The sequence below is a fragment of the Hyaena hyaena genome, unplaced genomic scaffold (assembly GCF_003009895.1).
Source record: "Hyaena hyaena isolate Hyena2069 unplaced genomic scaffold, ASM300989v1 scaffold_472, whole genome shotgun sequence".
Classification (NCBI taxonomy): Eukaryota; Metazoa; Chordata; class Mammalia; order Carnivora; family Hyaenidae; genus Hyaena; species Hyaena hyaena.
Genome location: NW_024081106.1, coordinates 1,052,191 through 1,066,153, shown reverse-complemented (window position 1 = coordinate 1,066,153; position 13,963 = coordinate 1,052,191).

Genomic DNA, 13,963 nt, shown 5'->3' with positions numbered 1-13,963 from the left:
CTTCCTTGAGGGCTTTCTTCATTTGCAAACTGAAATGTGGATGATCCTTTGTCTGAATTCTTGATTCAGTGTGCTTGTTTTACAATATCAAATTATGCTTTGTTTTTACATATATTTTCCTTCCTTCCTTCCTTCCTTCCTTCCTTCCTTCCTTCCTTCCTTCCTTCCTTCCTTCCTTCCTTCCTTCCTTCCTTCCTTCCTTCCTTCCTTCCTTCCTTCCTTCCTTCCTTCTTTGTGTTTTAGTGCCCCTACTACACTGTAATCTCTATCAGGGAAAGTATTTTTTTGCCTTACCAATTTTTGCCCCAAACATATACCAAAACTAGTCCCTTCTCTGTAAATCTGGTTTTTAAACAAAATGATTATTAAAATTTAAGTTATATACCTTTACAGGGCACCTGGGTGTCTTAGTCGGTTAAGTGTCTGACTTTTAGTTTCAGCTCAGGTCATAATCTCCTGGCTTGTGGTTGAGCCCCACGTCAGTCTCTGTGCTGACAGCATGGAGCCAGTTCGGGATATTTTCTCTCTCTCTCTCTCTTTCTCAAAATTAAAGAAATAAACTTAAAAAAAATTTAAAAATATATAAATTTACAATTAAATGCATTATATTAAAAATCAAAGTAATATATACTTAAAACTCATCACTCTCTAATTATTGCATCTTACTCTATGCTATGCTCTTGAACTTATTTACCACTATTGTATCTATTATGGAAAGACTACAATGGTGTGTCACTATTACTCATCTATTCACAACTTCACGTTTAGTAATTTCACCTTGGTGCTTATAATAGGCCATGGAAGGAATGATCTACCACAGTTACTGGCAAATATGTTAAACCAGAAGGAGATGGGGAACAACCCCAGCTGGTTGTCACACATTCAACAGCACACTAATTTGGATTCTATCCACTAATGAGCTGATTTTATCCACTATGGTTTATTCTTAACCTTAATATGTCCAGTGGTGGCTTCCTGATTGCCCTGGTACTGACTGTGTCAGAGGTAGTAACTTCACTGGAGCACAAGTTCTATAAAGTTCTTGGTGTGCTTCCCAGAATCTTTAGCTAGTCCTTCCAAAGCATTTATGAGCACTATTCTTTTGTGTTAAAGTCCATGCTGCTTAAACCACCTAAAATGGTGCGTATTTCCTGAACTGAGCCTCCACTAAAGCTGCTTCCTTAGTTTTCTCTTTATTGTTCCTGTTGTCTTTAAAGTCCTGCCAGTGTCATGTCAAACAGTATCTGATAGGAATGAGGAGTGCTGAAAAGAAAAATGTACATGACTTGGAAGTTTGAAGCACAATGCTAATTTTATTGAATGTTCGGTTTATCCTGAGATAACAAGTTTCTTAACAAGATTTCTTTAGAATTCTGTCCACTTCTGGGGCACCTGGGTGGCTCTGTCAATTAAGCATCCAACTTTTGATCTCAGCTCAGGTCCTAATCTCATAGTTTTTGAGTTCAGGCCCCATGTCAGGCTCTGCACCTGATAAGTGCGGAGCTTGCTTAGAATTCTCTCCCTCTCTCTCTGCCCTTCCCGTGCTCATGTGCACATGCTCTTCATCTAAAAATAAATAAAACTTAAAAAACTTGAAAAAAAATTCTGTCCACTTCTCCCATTGTGTCCACATGATGGTAGGAAGAGGGCAAGATGCAAGACAAGTTCAGAGGAGGTGTTGTGGCATCACTGAATTAAAACTGCCTCGTCAAAATTGTTCTTTGCTGCATGAAGTTTAGAGTGGGACACCGCCTAATTGCAATGGGACAGTAGGTTTGTGATTTTAAAAATTCTTTTAAGATTCTTAGTGGTAAATGTTCTTTCTAAAGAGCTATAATACTAAATATATTCTATTTCTTCTCTACAAACAACCCACAAACTAAAATGGAGAATGATGTGATTTGTTAACAGCGATATTCTAGTTGATGGCTTTTTCTAGCTGGCAGGGAAGGTGTACTTTAGAACCACACTTCTAACTTCTTATGTGGAGTCTCCTAAACATAATGTATATTTTAAATAATAACTTACTTACGGATATATGGCCATTATAATTGTGATTTTTCTCAAAATTGCTATAATTATACTTATTGTAGGACTCTAACCTGAATAGGTACTAATTACAATAAGGATCCAGGAAATTAAGTTCTTTAAAGAAAAGTACCTAATTCACCAGTTTATGGCCAAATTAGTTATTTTGTGAAATCTGAAAAAATAAATAAATGCTGGTTAATTATGTTTACACTTTGTTTTTATAACCTGTTAATAAGGTGCCTTTTTACATGTTAATTGTCACCTGGACACCTCATCATGAATTATAAATGCTTATGGTTATTGAAGGACAAGTTTAACAAATATTTGTTGATCCCTTCTTATGTGCCACACATATTTCTAGGCTTGTGGCATAGAGCACTAAACAAACAGAGTTTCTGTCTTCATGAAAGTTAACTCCAACACAGAAGTTAGATAATGTGCAGACAAATAGTGGAAAACATGCTTTGTGAAAAGATACTATACAATATAAAAAGTGGCACATGAAGATGGAATGTGACAAGGTATGCTCTTCTATGTAAGAGAATTAGCAAAGGAGCCTTTCACAAAATATCTGAGCAGAAAGCCAAGGAATTTACAATAGTTTGCCATGTAAATATATGAGTAAAAAATCTTATAGGTGGAGAGATTTGCAAGTGGATTTTGCTGGCATGCTTGGCAAATGGCAAGAGATCATCAAGACTGGAGCAAAGGAACAAGAGAGAGAATGAGAGAAGATCATATGGTGGCTGGGGGGCGGGGCACATCAGGTAGGGCCACCAGACAACAATAACAACACTTACATAGCAATTTGCACCAACATCATCCCAAGAGCGTTGCTAGTCTTAAGTCAGTTAATCCTCTCAGTAATGTTACAAATTTGGTGCATTATTATCATTTTACACATGGGAAATTTGAGACAAAGAAGAGTTAAGTAACCAAAATTGTAGGGGAAGACAATGGGATAGCCCTGATTTAGATCCACATGTCTGCCTCTGGAACATATTTTTTTAATCAGGGGGTATTTTATGACAGATATCAAATGTTTTACAGGCTTCTGAGTTGAGGAGAAATTGATCAGACTTCTCTTTATGAGGATTATTCCATTATGGTTGCTGAGTGGAAAATAGACTCCAAACAGGCAAAGAAGCTGACAGTGTAATTTAGGGGGTTATTGTAGTGCAGTGCTCCAGGCTATTGATGAAGGTTGCATCATCGAGAATGACACTGATGGAGTGGAGAAAAGAAGTCTAATTATAGATATAATCTAAGGGGTTGGTTGATGGATTGAATGCTATGGTGAGAAAAAGAGAACAGTTTAATATAACTCCAACGACTTTGGCCTGAACAACAGGAAGAGAGGGGATTCTATTTACTCAGATAAAGAAGATGGGAGATGGAGCAGGTTTGTAGGAGCAGAAAGACTTCAGTTTGGGGTAAGTTAAGTGGAAATTAAGGATTAGAAACATTAATTAGAAAATTAATGGCATTAGAGACTAAGGTTAAAGATATGAATTTGGAAATAATTTTCTCATTAGGGAGTGAATAAGGTCTTCAACATTTAGACTTAAGAAAGACAAAAAGAAACTGGCATTTATGAAGTAGAGGAATTAATGAGTAGTGTGGTTTGGAGGCCATGAGCCTTCAAGTGTTTTAAGAATGAGGTAATCCCTGGTTGAAAATGCTACTGATATATTGATAAACCTGAAGTCTGAAAATTGATTCTAGGATTAGAAATGCAGGGGTCTAATTAGTGGCCTTGACAAGAGCAGTGTCTGGGGAGTTATTTTCTTTTTAATTTAATTTAGTTTTGAGAAAAACTTGATTGATATAGATGAAAAGAATAAATATGAAGAGAGAAGGTAGACAGGAAGTACAGGCAACCATTAAAAAAAACTCTATTGTAGGGGTGTCTGGGTGGCTCAGTCGGTTAAACAACTGACTATTGATTTTGGCTCAGGTCATAATCTAATGGTTCTTGAGATGGAGTCCTGCGTTGGGTCTGCCCTGAGAGTGTGGAGCCTGCTTGGGGTTCTCTCTCTTCATCTCTCTCTGCTCCTCCCCTGCTCACACCCCCTCTCTTTCTCTCTCTCAAAATAAATAAATAAACTTAAAAAAAAATCTCTACTGTTGGGGCACCTGGGTTACTCTTCCCATTGAGCATCCAACTTCAGTCCAGGTCATGATCTCATAACTTTTTAGTTCAAGCTCATATCAGGCTCTTTGCTGTCAGTGCAGAGCCTGCTTCAGATCCTCTGTCTCTCTCTCTCTGCCCCTTCCCTGCTCACACTTTCTTTCTCTCTCTCTTTATTAAAAATAAAGAGACATTAAAAAAATTTTAAAAATAGGGGCACCTGGGTGGCTCAGTGGGTTAAGCATCTGACTGTGGCTCAGGTCATGATCTCACAGTTCATGAATTGAGACCTGATTTGGGCTCTGTGCTGACAGCTCAGAGCCTGAAGCCTGCTTCTGAGTCTGTGTCTCCCTCTCTCTCTGCCCCATCCCTGTTTGTGCTCTGTCTCTCAAAAATAAATAAAAGCATTCAAAAATAAACTCTATTATAAAGGAAAGGAAACACTAGGGTAACCACTGGAAGTAAATGTGGTGTTAAAAGAGGGATTTAAAATTATTTTAAGATGATATATTTCACAGTGTGTTTATATACAGATTATTTAATCCTGACAAATCCACAGAATGCAACACAATAAAATAAATCAAGGGGTTTTGAAAGAGAGAACATGGAATGCTCCTGGGACACAAAGGGGCACATAATCTGGTCTAACAAGAGGGGGAAAAAGTGACCAGTTAGAGATTTTTAGAAGTAATATCTGAATTCAATTGTGAGAAACAATGTAAATTGTTTCACAATGAGAGAAACAATGCAAAGAAGAATGGGAAGAGCTCTCTAGGCAGAAGAAGTCATTAAAGGATATATTAACTGTACCTCTGATTTGCTTTGTAATATTTATTATTTATTTTTCAGACAAATAATAAATGCTTATTCATCACCTTTTATGCCTGGCCTTGAACTACAGTGAAGAAGATAGCCAAAGTTTACCTTCATGGAGTTTACATTCTGCGAACAATGAAAAATGAACACGTAGACTGTGATAGCACCACGATATGCAGAAACAACTTGCCAAGGTTGGCTAGAATGCTGAAGAAAATCTGATCTGAAGAGTTAGCATCTGTGTTGAAATCTACCTCTTGACAGAGCCAAATCAGCCAAGAGCTGGATGAGGAACGCTCAAGGCAGGTGAAATAGCATTTGCAAAGTCATGAAGAGGGGCGTGTTCAAGGAACAGAAAAAGGATCAATATGGCTGGGGTGCAGTGTGAGGTTTGAGAGAAATCTGCAGCTTCCATTAAGAGCAAAGAAAAGCCATTCAATGGGTTTCAAGCAGGCTTATGGCTCTTTCTGGAAACAGAGGCATGGATGTCCTCATTCCCTTCTCTCAACCTCTGCCTTCACCATTCCAATGTCATAAGGCCATGTTTTAGGCAAAACCATATACCCTGGTTGAAATTGTGTCTGTACTCCTGAATTACTTATGACCATGAATTCCCTCTATACTTAACTACATAACTGATACTAAAGTTACATAACCTAAATGCAATTAAATTTTTTAGTACTATCCCCTAAACCCTAAAAGAGTTACTCTTTTAACAATATACCATATTTAGGACTCTTAGGATTCTGTTTTACTTATTAGAGATATGACATATATGAAAATACTACATTATTAATTATCTCCCTCATGCCTAACATGTTGTTCACCAAAATGCCTTTTCTCAGTAAAAAACCACTGTTCCTCTGGTTGCTGAGAATAGTTTTTTTGTTCCTATGTTTCCTTCACTTCCCAGCAAATAACCCGTCACCTATTTTTGCTATTTCTTCTTCTAAAATATATCACAAATCCCTCCTAGTCTTTTTATTTCCACTGTGACCATGGTGTAGGCCATAATCTTCTTTCACACAGATTACTGCAAATAGCCTCCATGTGGTTCTCTGCTTCTGGCTTTGACTCAGTCACCAAGGAATCTTTAGAAACACAAATTAGAGAGCTATGCAAGTCAGGAGTACAGTGAATGTATGTTTTCTTGGTGTCCCCTGCCTAGAAGACTACACTCTTCTTTGCCTGGTTGACTTACTCATCTTTTACAACTGGATTCAGATATTCCTTCTAGAATCCCAACTACTACTTTTTCTCCTTTCTCACTAGACTGGGTTGGATATCTCTCTGTGTTCCTAAAGCATTCTATGCTTTCTTCCATCAAGAGCACTTTATTTTCTCTACTGTGTTACATGTAGACTTCCCTACCTGTCTGTTTTGCTCACTAGACTATGGGACAAGGTCTGTAACTTTTATTTATATGTGTATCTTATTCCCTGACAAACAATTAGTGCCGGGTAAACAATGTTCTTTCATGCCACTCATGACCGATTGCATAAATACATGTGAATTGTGATGATTTAGAAAGGCTTCATGAAGAAGGTGATACTAGATTCTCCACTAGTGTTTATTAAAGAAGCGGTCCTTTCCACAGTGTGTGTTCTTTAGCCCTTGTCAAAAATTAGTTGATTGTGTATGCATGGATTTATCTCTGGGCTCTCTATCTGCTTCATGGGTCTATGAACCTGTTTTTATGTCTCTGCCAAACATTTCTGATTCCTACAACTTTGTACTGTATCTGGAATAGAAATAGGTTGTGTAATGTTTCCCAAAAGGTGCTGGGAAAACTGAATATACACATGTGAAAGAATGAAACTTGAACATTGTCTTATATACCACTCAGAAAAAAAAAACCCTTCCAAATATATCAAAGACTTAAGCATAAGACCTAAAATTGTAAAACTTCTAGAAGGAAAAAAGATCCCTGAGGTTGGTCTTGGCTATCATTTCTTTGATAAGACACTAAAAGCACAGGCTACAAAAATGAAAATAAAAAAGAGGGGGGCACATTAAACCAAAGAACTTTTACACAGCAAAGGAAACAATAAATTGAAAAGGTAACCTACAGAACGGGGAAAAATATTCACAAACCATGTATCTGGGAAGAGGTTAATATCCAAAATATATAAGGAACTCATACAACTCAATAGCAACAAAACAAAACAAAAAATAAATAATCCAATTGAAAACCAAGCCAAGTACCTGAATAGAGATTTTCCCAAAGAAGATATACAGATGGCCAATAATCATCAGAAAAATACAAATGAAAACCACAGTGAGATATTGCTCACACCAGTAAGGATGGCTATTATTAAAAAGACAAGAAAACAAGTGATGGTGTGGATGTAGAGAAAAGGGAATTCTTATGGACCATTGGAAGGAGGGATGTAAATTGGTACAGCCATTATGAAAAACAGTATGGCGGTTCCTCAAAAATATTAAAAATTGAACTACATACGATCTAGTAATCCCACTCCAGGGTATATATCTGAAGGAGTTGAGATCTCCATCTTCAAGAGTTATCTGCACTCCCATGTTTGATGTAGCATTACTCACAATAGCTAAGATTTGGAAACAACCTAAATGTCCTTCAGTGGATGACTGGATAAAGAAAATGTTACACGTATATATGTATATTTACATATTAAAAGACACACACACACACACACACACACACACACACACACACACACACACTGTATCCAGGGTACCTCCTGGAATAGTTTGGATGAGGTCAGGGAATATTCTGAACAAATACTTTTGGCCTCCTCTAAGCTGCACAGTTTTTCTAAGTTTGTATCATGATCTGGCTGAATTTCTGTGCTGTGGAATTTTAGCATCTTAAAGTAATTACCCTCAAAATGTGTTCTACAGAGTGATTAAAATACTCTTTAGAACAGCAACCAGTGTGCAAGAAAGCCTCTGGATGGGTGGCAGGTCAGCCTTTTCCATGAGAAATTGTGCATTTTAAGCCCTAATGATCAATGAGAAAATAATAAAGTTCGTGAAACTGAATATCCCAACCTATCCTTAGAGTAATAAGATTAACTTTGTGTCTCTGAGAGAGATTATAATTTATTATACCACATACATTTATTATCCCTAGAATTTGCCTCACCCTTAGGGAGACGTACGGACAGTGATTATGCAGGATTGCATAAGCAGGAAGCATACATATCTTAATTAAAGACAGATTAGATGTCTGAAAATAGGTACCTCTAGGAGTTTTACAAACAATCTCAAAGGGGAAAAATCTGAAAGTATGAATGTGTATACACATATGCAGATATATTCACACATATGAATATATATTCATATATATACACATGTGTATGAACATGCATAGACACATGTGTGTATATATACACACATTTTATAATTTTTATCTTTTAATTTTGCTATTATAGTAATAATATGTGTTCCCGCTTTACAACTTCAAATAGTAGGAAGGGATATATGTAAGATTAAAATGCTTTCTGTTCTTTCCTCCACCCCACTTCCTAGGGTACAGTACCCTACGTCTGATATAAATTTTTACAAGTTAATGTTATGTTTACAACCATAAACTTAAATGTTAAACCATAAACTTAAATGTTATTACACCTTTATTTTTTGTGTGTCACTATTATCTTGTCAATTGTGTGCCATCTATAGGTATATTTCTATTGTAGCTGAAATTCAGCACAGTTACATGACCTACCACCTCTATTTTCTTCTCTTTTCCATGCCTTGTTTCTGTATAATTTTTAAAGTTTATTTATTTTACAGTGGGAGAGAGAAAGAGAGAGAGAGAGAAAGGCAGAAAGAGAGGGAGACACAGGATCTGAAGCAGGTTCCAGGCTCTGAGCCATCAGCACAGAGCCCCACACAGGGCTTGAATTCATGAGTTGTGAGATCATGACCTCAGCTGAAGTCGGACCCTTAACTGACTAAGCCACCCGTGCCCTTGAAATGAACTAATTTAATTTACACAAAAGAATTCAGGAAAGTACTGACAATATTATTAGGAGACATGGAACGCCAAGAATAGTTAGATGAGCTGGGGACTCTATCAAATAAGAAATAAGAGGACTATATCAGGAACAGAGCAAGTTGGCAAGACAAAAGCAGTTGTCTCACCTTTTATCCTTCATTGCCTCCACCAATGTTAGGTTTACTTTAAGTTACTTTGATCTTGCTTCTCTCTTAGGCAAAAAGACTAAGGGCAGTTTTCCCTGAGGCAAACAATGTAGTTTCTACAGAAAGCAGTGTTATGGGCTTTTTAAATCCAGGTACAAATGCTAGACACCTCCTTCTCTGTGGGTGCCTGTAGGAGGAGAGGAGGTACCACCTGATCAAGCTATTGTATGGACAATCACTAATTATCTTGATTATGGGAAAATATTGTATCTTTTTCTGTAGCTGCAGTTCTGAGCTTGAGCCTTTTTCAAGCCTCCTAGGGTGAAGAGCTCCTGCTTTTGCTGATCATATTCTAGGCTCCAACTCCTTCTACTTTGATTTCTCAGTCAATATAATTCCATTCAATTAAACATTGCTCTAAAGAATCAACTTCTCTGTGCTAATGAGAGATATTTTTGTTTTCAGAGTGGCTTATGGTTATGTACATCTATGCATCCTTACTACCATTTCATAGTTAGGAAGAGGAAATAATAAAAACAGGTTCAGCATGCCATCTTTAATCAGAATTCATGCAAAGATGTATACACTTAGGTAAAAACACATTGCTTCTTAAGGATAAAAATAACATTTTGATCATTATAAGACTAATTTTTCCAGGTTATAGTAAAACTCTCCAAATAAATGTATTTGTTTCTTCTTTGTAATTTCCTTTTCAACATAAAAGTATATGATTTTAAGCCTTATCTTTCTGTACCCATTGAAATTTAGTGTGAGAAATTATGATGCCCTCATAAAACAACTTACAATTATAGAAATAGTATCTAAAAAAGTGTTTGAACTTAACTGAAATGACAGTTGTGATTCACTAAATCAGTTGTTATCTGTAATTCATTTCATTCTCTAGAACAGATATTATCATCGTGGAAAGTTCACACAGGAAGGTACCAGGAGAAAGGCAGAAAATCCTGAGATATTAACCCTGCAAGAGAGGATTCATGATTCCATATAAGAGAAAATAAATCTTTGGTACTAATATAAATAAACAATTAAGCTGAAGATCATGAAGACAAAGAAGGTGGTGTGAGAGGGAACACCAGCAAAGTGAAGTTTGCATTTCCTTTCCATGTATGTGGTCAGCAAATATTGTTACATCTAAATCTTACTAGTGAGTCAGTGGTATCTGCGTAATGTCTCCTTATCATTCTGCATCATGTTCTCACTTTAGGAATCAAAGGCAAAGAGGGCATGCATTTCCAGATTCATTGGAAATTACCAAATGTTATATAAGTAGCAGTGTGTGTGTTTGTGTGTGAACATACTTTTACTATAGCATATATTTACACAGGAGTTAATTTGACATATTATAAAGAAAGAGACTTTCAATATTCAGGAGACATTTTCTTTCATGTGACCCTCTCCTTAGCCCATACACATTGCTGCCTAAGAACAAAATCATTGTTCCCATGAAAATTCAAATGAGATTAACTATTTTTTTTAGAGGAGTTAATTGACCATCTCTACTTGCAAAAGATTAATGGTGCTGGACAAGCATAAAGTAGATTCAGTCAGCTGCAGAAGCTTTTCCAAACAGTCCTGCCAACACAGAGGGTCAGCCACTGAAGCATCTCCTCTCTTCCAGCCTTGAAACAACAGGCATTGACCTTTAAAGCAAAGGCTAAATGGGGGTGGGAGAGTTGATGCATTAAAACTAATTAATTAAAAGAAAAACAGGACGAATTCAACAAAAACATGTCCAATTGTGCCAGATGGTGGACTTTTCCTGTCTCTATTCCATAATTATGGTCAAGTGGTTTAAGTGAGCTTGATGAAAATAAACAAATACGAATACCCCCACACTATCCAAATGGGGGGGGAGAACTCCAGCTGCTGCTAATTATGGTGATATTGCAAGGTATTAAGGCATATAGAAGATTATTGGAAGCAAAATTATCAAGCGAGCATATTAAATGGACAAAGGTGTTCATGTTGTATATGTACAAAATTAGAATTTAAGGGGCGCCTGGGTGGCTTAGTCGGTTAAGCGTCCGACTTTCGCTTAGGTCATGATCTCGCGGTTCTTGGGTTCGAGCCCCGCGTCGGGCTCTGTGCTGACTGCCAGCTCAGAGCCTGGAGCCTGTTCAGTCTGTGACTCCCTCTCTCTCTAACCCTCCCCTGCTCGCGCTGTCTCTCTCTCTCTCTCTCCTAGAAATAAATAAAAATATTTAAAAAAAAATTAGAATTTAAAAAATTTTGTAGTGTGTATATGTTTAGAATCTAAAATTAAATACAAACAGTGCTGTTTTTGAGGCCATACTTGCCCACCACATGAGGCAAATTAGGCATCTTTTAATTGTAGTGCTATTTGTTCTGCTCAAATAAAGTTTTCATCCACTTTCATCCACATCTATTTATATGACATAAACATGCTTCAATGAGCAATGTGAAATGGAGAAGGGGGAGTAAGAGGAAAAAAAGAGAGGAGCGTTCAAAGAAATATTCAACAGCTTATCAAGGTGCAGGTAAAAGTACCTCATTTTGCAAACACACACACACACACACACACACACACACACACACACACACACACACACACCACTTAGACATCCTAGCAAACGACCATAAAGAATATATAACCTTTTCTTTCTTTCCCTTTCCCTCTATCCTCCCTCCCTCCAAAATAACATTACTATTTCTGAAAACAAATTATTTAGGCCAACTAGTTAATTCTTTGTTTGCTATACTCAAGGAACAGCACAGGGAATCCAGCAAAAATATATTTTTAAGTGACTAAGGCTACAAAATATGTTATTTTGTGTATATGCATATTTTTTAAGGTGCCCTCTTAGCGAGTGCTTAAGGTTTGTACTAAGAGCAAAACAATTACGGCACCTTTCTGCTTTTGCTGACAGCAACTCTTGACAATACAAATGTTCTGCGGATGTCTGAGAAATCTAAAAGAGATTGACATTTTACTCTGGAAAAAAAGGAAGATGTGGATTATTTTTCATACTTGTGTGAGCATATCTGTGGGGAATCCACTTATATGGGGCTCATGCCTTTAATTGCTCAAAATAGAACATCTGTGTTTGTCACATTTTATCACACATACTGCTATCACTCATGAGGTAGAATTACACCTAGTAAAGGTTTATCTGTGGACAGGCTGGGGTAAAATCTCTTTCTTGGAGGTCATTAAATATCCATATGCAAGAGGTACATCCTTAGAATTGTATTAGGGTTATCATATGGGTTTGCATATACTAATTTAAAAATTAGCAACAAAAACAGCTGATGTTTACCTAGAACTTACTTTGCATCAAGCACGGTGTAAAATGTTTTAAATGCCTCATGTCTTTAGCATCAAATCCATCCTATGGGGCAGATATTATTGTATGCCTCATTCTGGACGATGAAACAGACCTAGAGTGGTGAGTAATTTGAGTGGGTGCAGGCAGGCAGTAACTGGAAGGGCCAGGAAGGGAACTTAGACATCTCCTCCCAAGGCCTGCATTCTAATACAGTGCATAATACTCTGTGCTAGTAGATTTTGGCCAAGTTATTTTACATGTCTCTTTAAACATAATTTTTGTAATATGTCATAGAGGAATTCTCTGCACTGGGGATTTTGCTCTTTTGGTAAGACCTAAGCTACACTGAGTTATCACTACAGAGGGCAGCCCTAAGAAGCTCCAAGTATTGATAAGAAGTCCAGTTCTAAGCACGGAACTGTCACATCACTATGTTGTACATCTCAAATTAATATCTCATTGTATGTCAACTATATTTCGATAACAATTGTTTTAAATACATCAAATGAAATGAGATTGATTGGTGGGTGGATAGAGGGGTGGTTTGATGGAAAGCTGTGACAAAGTTTAGTAAAACGTTAATTGTAGGATCTGGATGATGCATACATGAGTATTCATCTAAAAGCTTTTCACTTTGAAAATATTCTTAATGAAATTTTGGGAAAAAATGCAGTTATTGGGGATAAGGAAGATAAGCAAGGTAGTCCTATAAAAAAGCTCCCCAAAGTAATGGATTTTGAAGAACAATCTCTGAAAGGGCAGAATGACTAAATGTCAGTAACAGGAGGCAGAAATGTTTTCCATGAGTGAAAATTGTAGAAGTAATAAAAACAGAGATCTCATCTGGAGAGTGAGGATAATTAAAAAGAAATATCAGACAGCCATTTGACAAAGCACAGTAATTCAAAATGGTAACAGACCCAAAATTCATTCTATCAAAATATCTTATCATTTTCTTTTATGGCATTTTGGTTCTATATGCTTACATAGAGATTAAATCATGGTTTGTGAAAAGGGTTTTCTAGAGGTTTGTATAAAGGGTCTATATTTTATATGTTGTTAATATGCCCTTGGATGATACACCTATTATTGTGTGTTACTATATAGGGTGAATATTGGTGAACCATGGGGGTAGTAGATAGAATTCTCTTTTTAGTGATACCTAGAATGCTTTGCATTTCTTTTTTTTTAATGTTTATTTATTTATTTTAAGAGATAGAGAGCAAGTAGGGGAGGGGCAGAGAGAGAGGCAGACAGAGTCTGAAGCAGGCTCCACACTGTCAGCACAGAGCCCAGTTCGGGGCTTGAACCCATGAACCATGAGATCATGACCCTGAGCAGAAACCAAGAGTTGGATGCTTCACAGACTGAGCCACCCAGCTGCCCCAGAATGCTTCACATTTCTGAATAAAAATTCATAATTAAATAATCTGAACTTTGTTACATCTCTGCATAGATGCAAACAGCATTATTATATTTAAGATGTCCATCTCTTGCTCCAAGACTATGTTGACGATTTAATCCTTTCTTTTGGCCTCAGCCTTTTCACACTGTT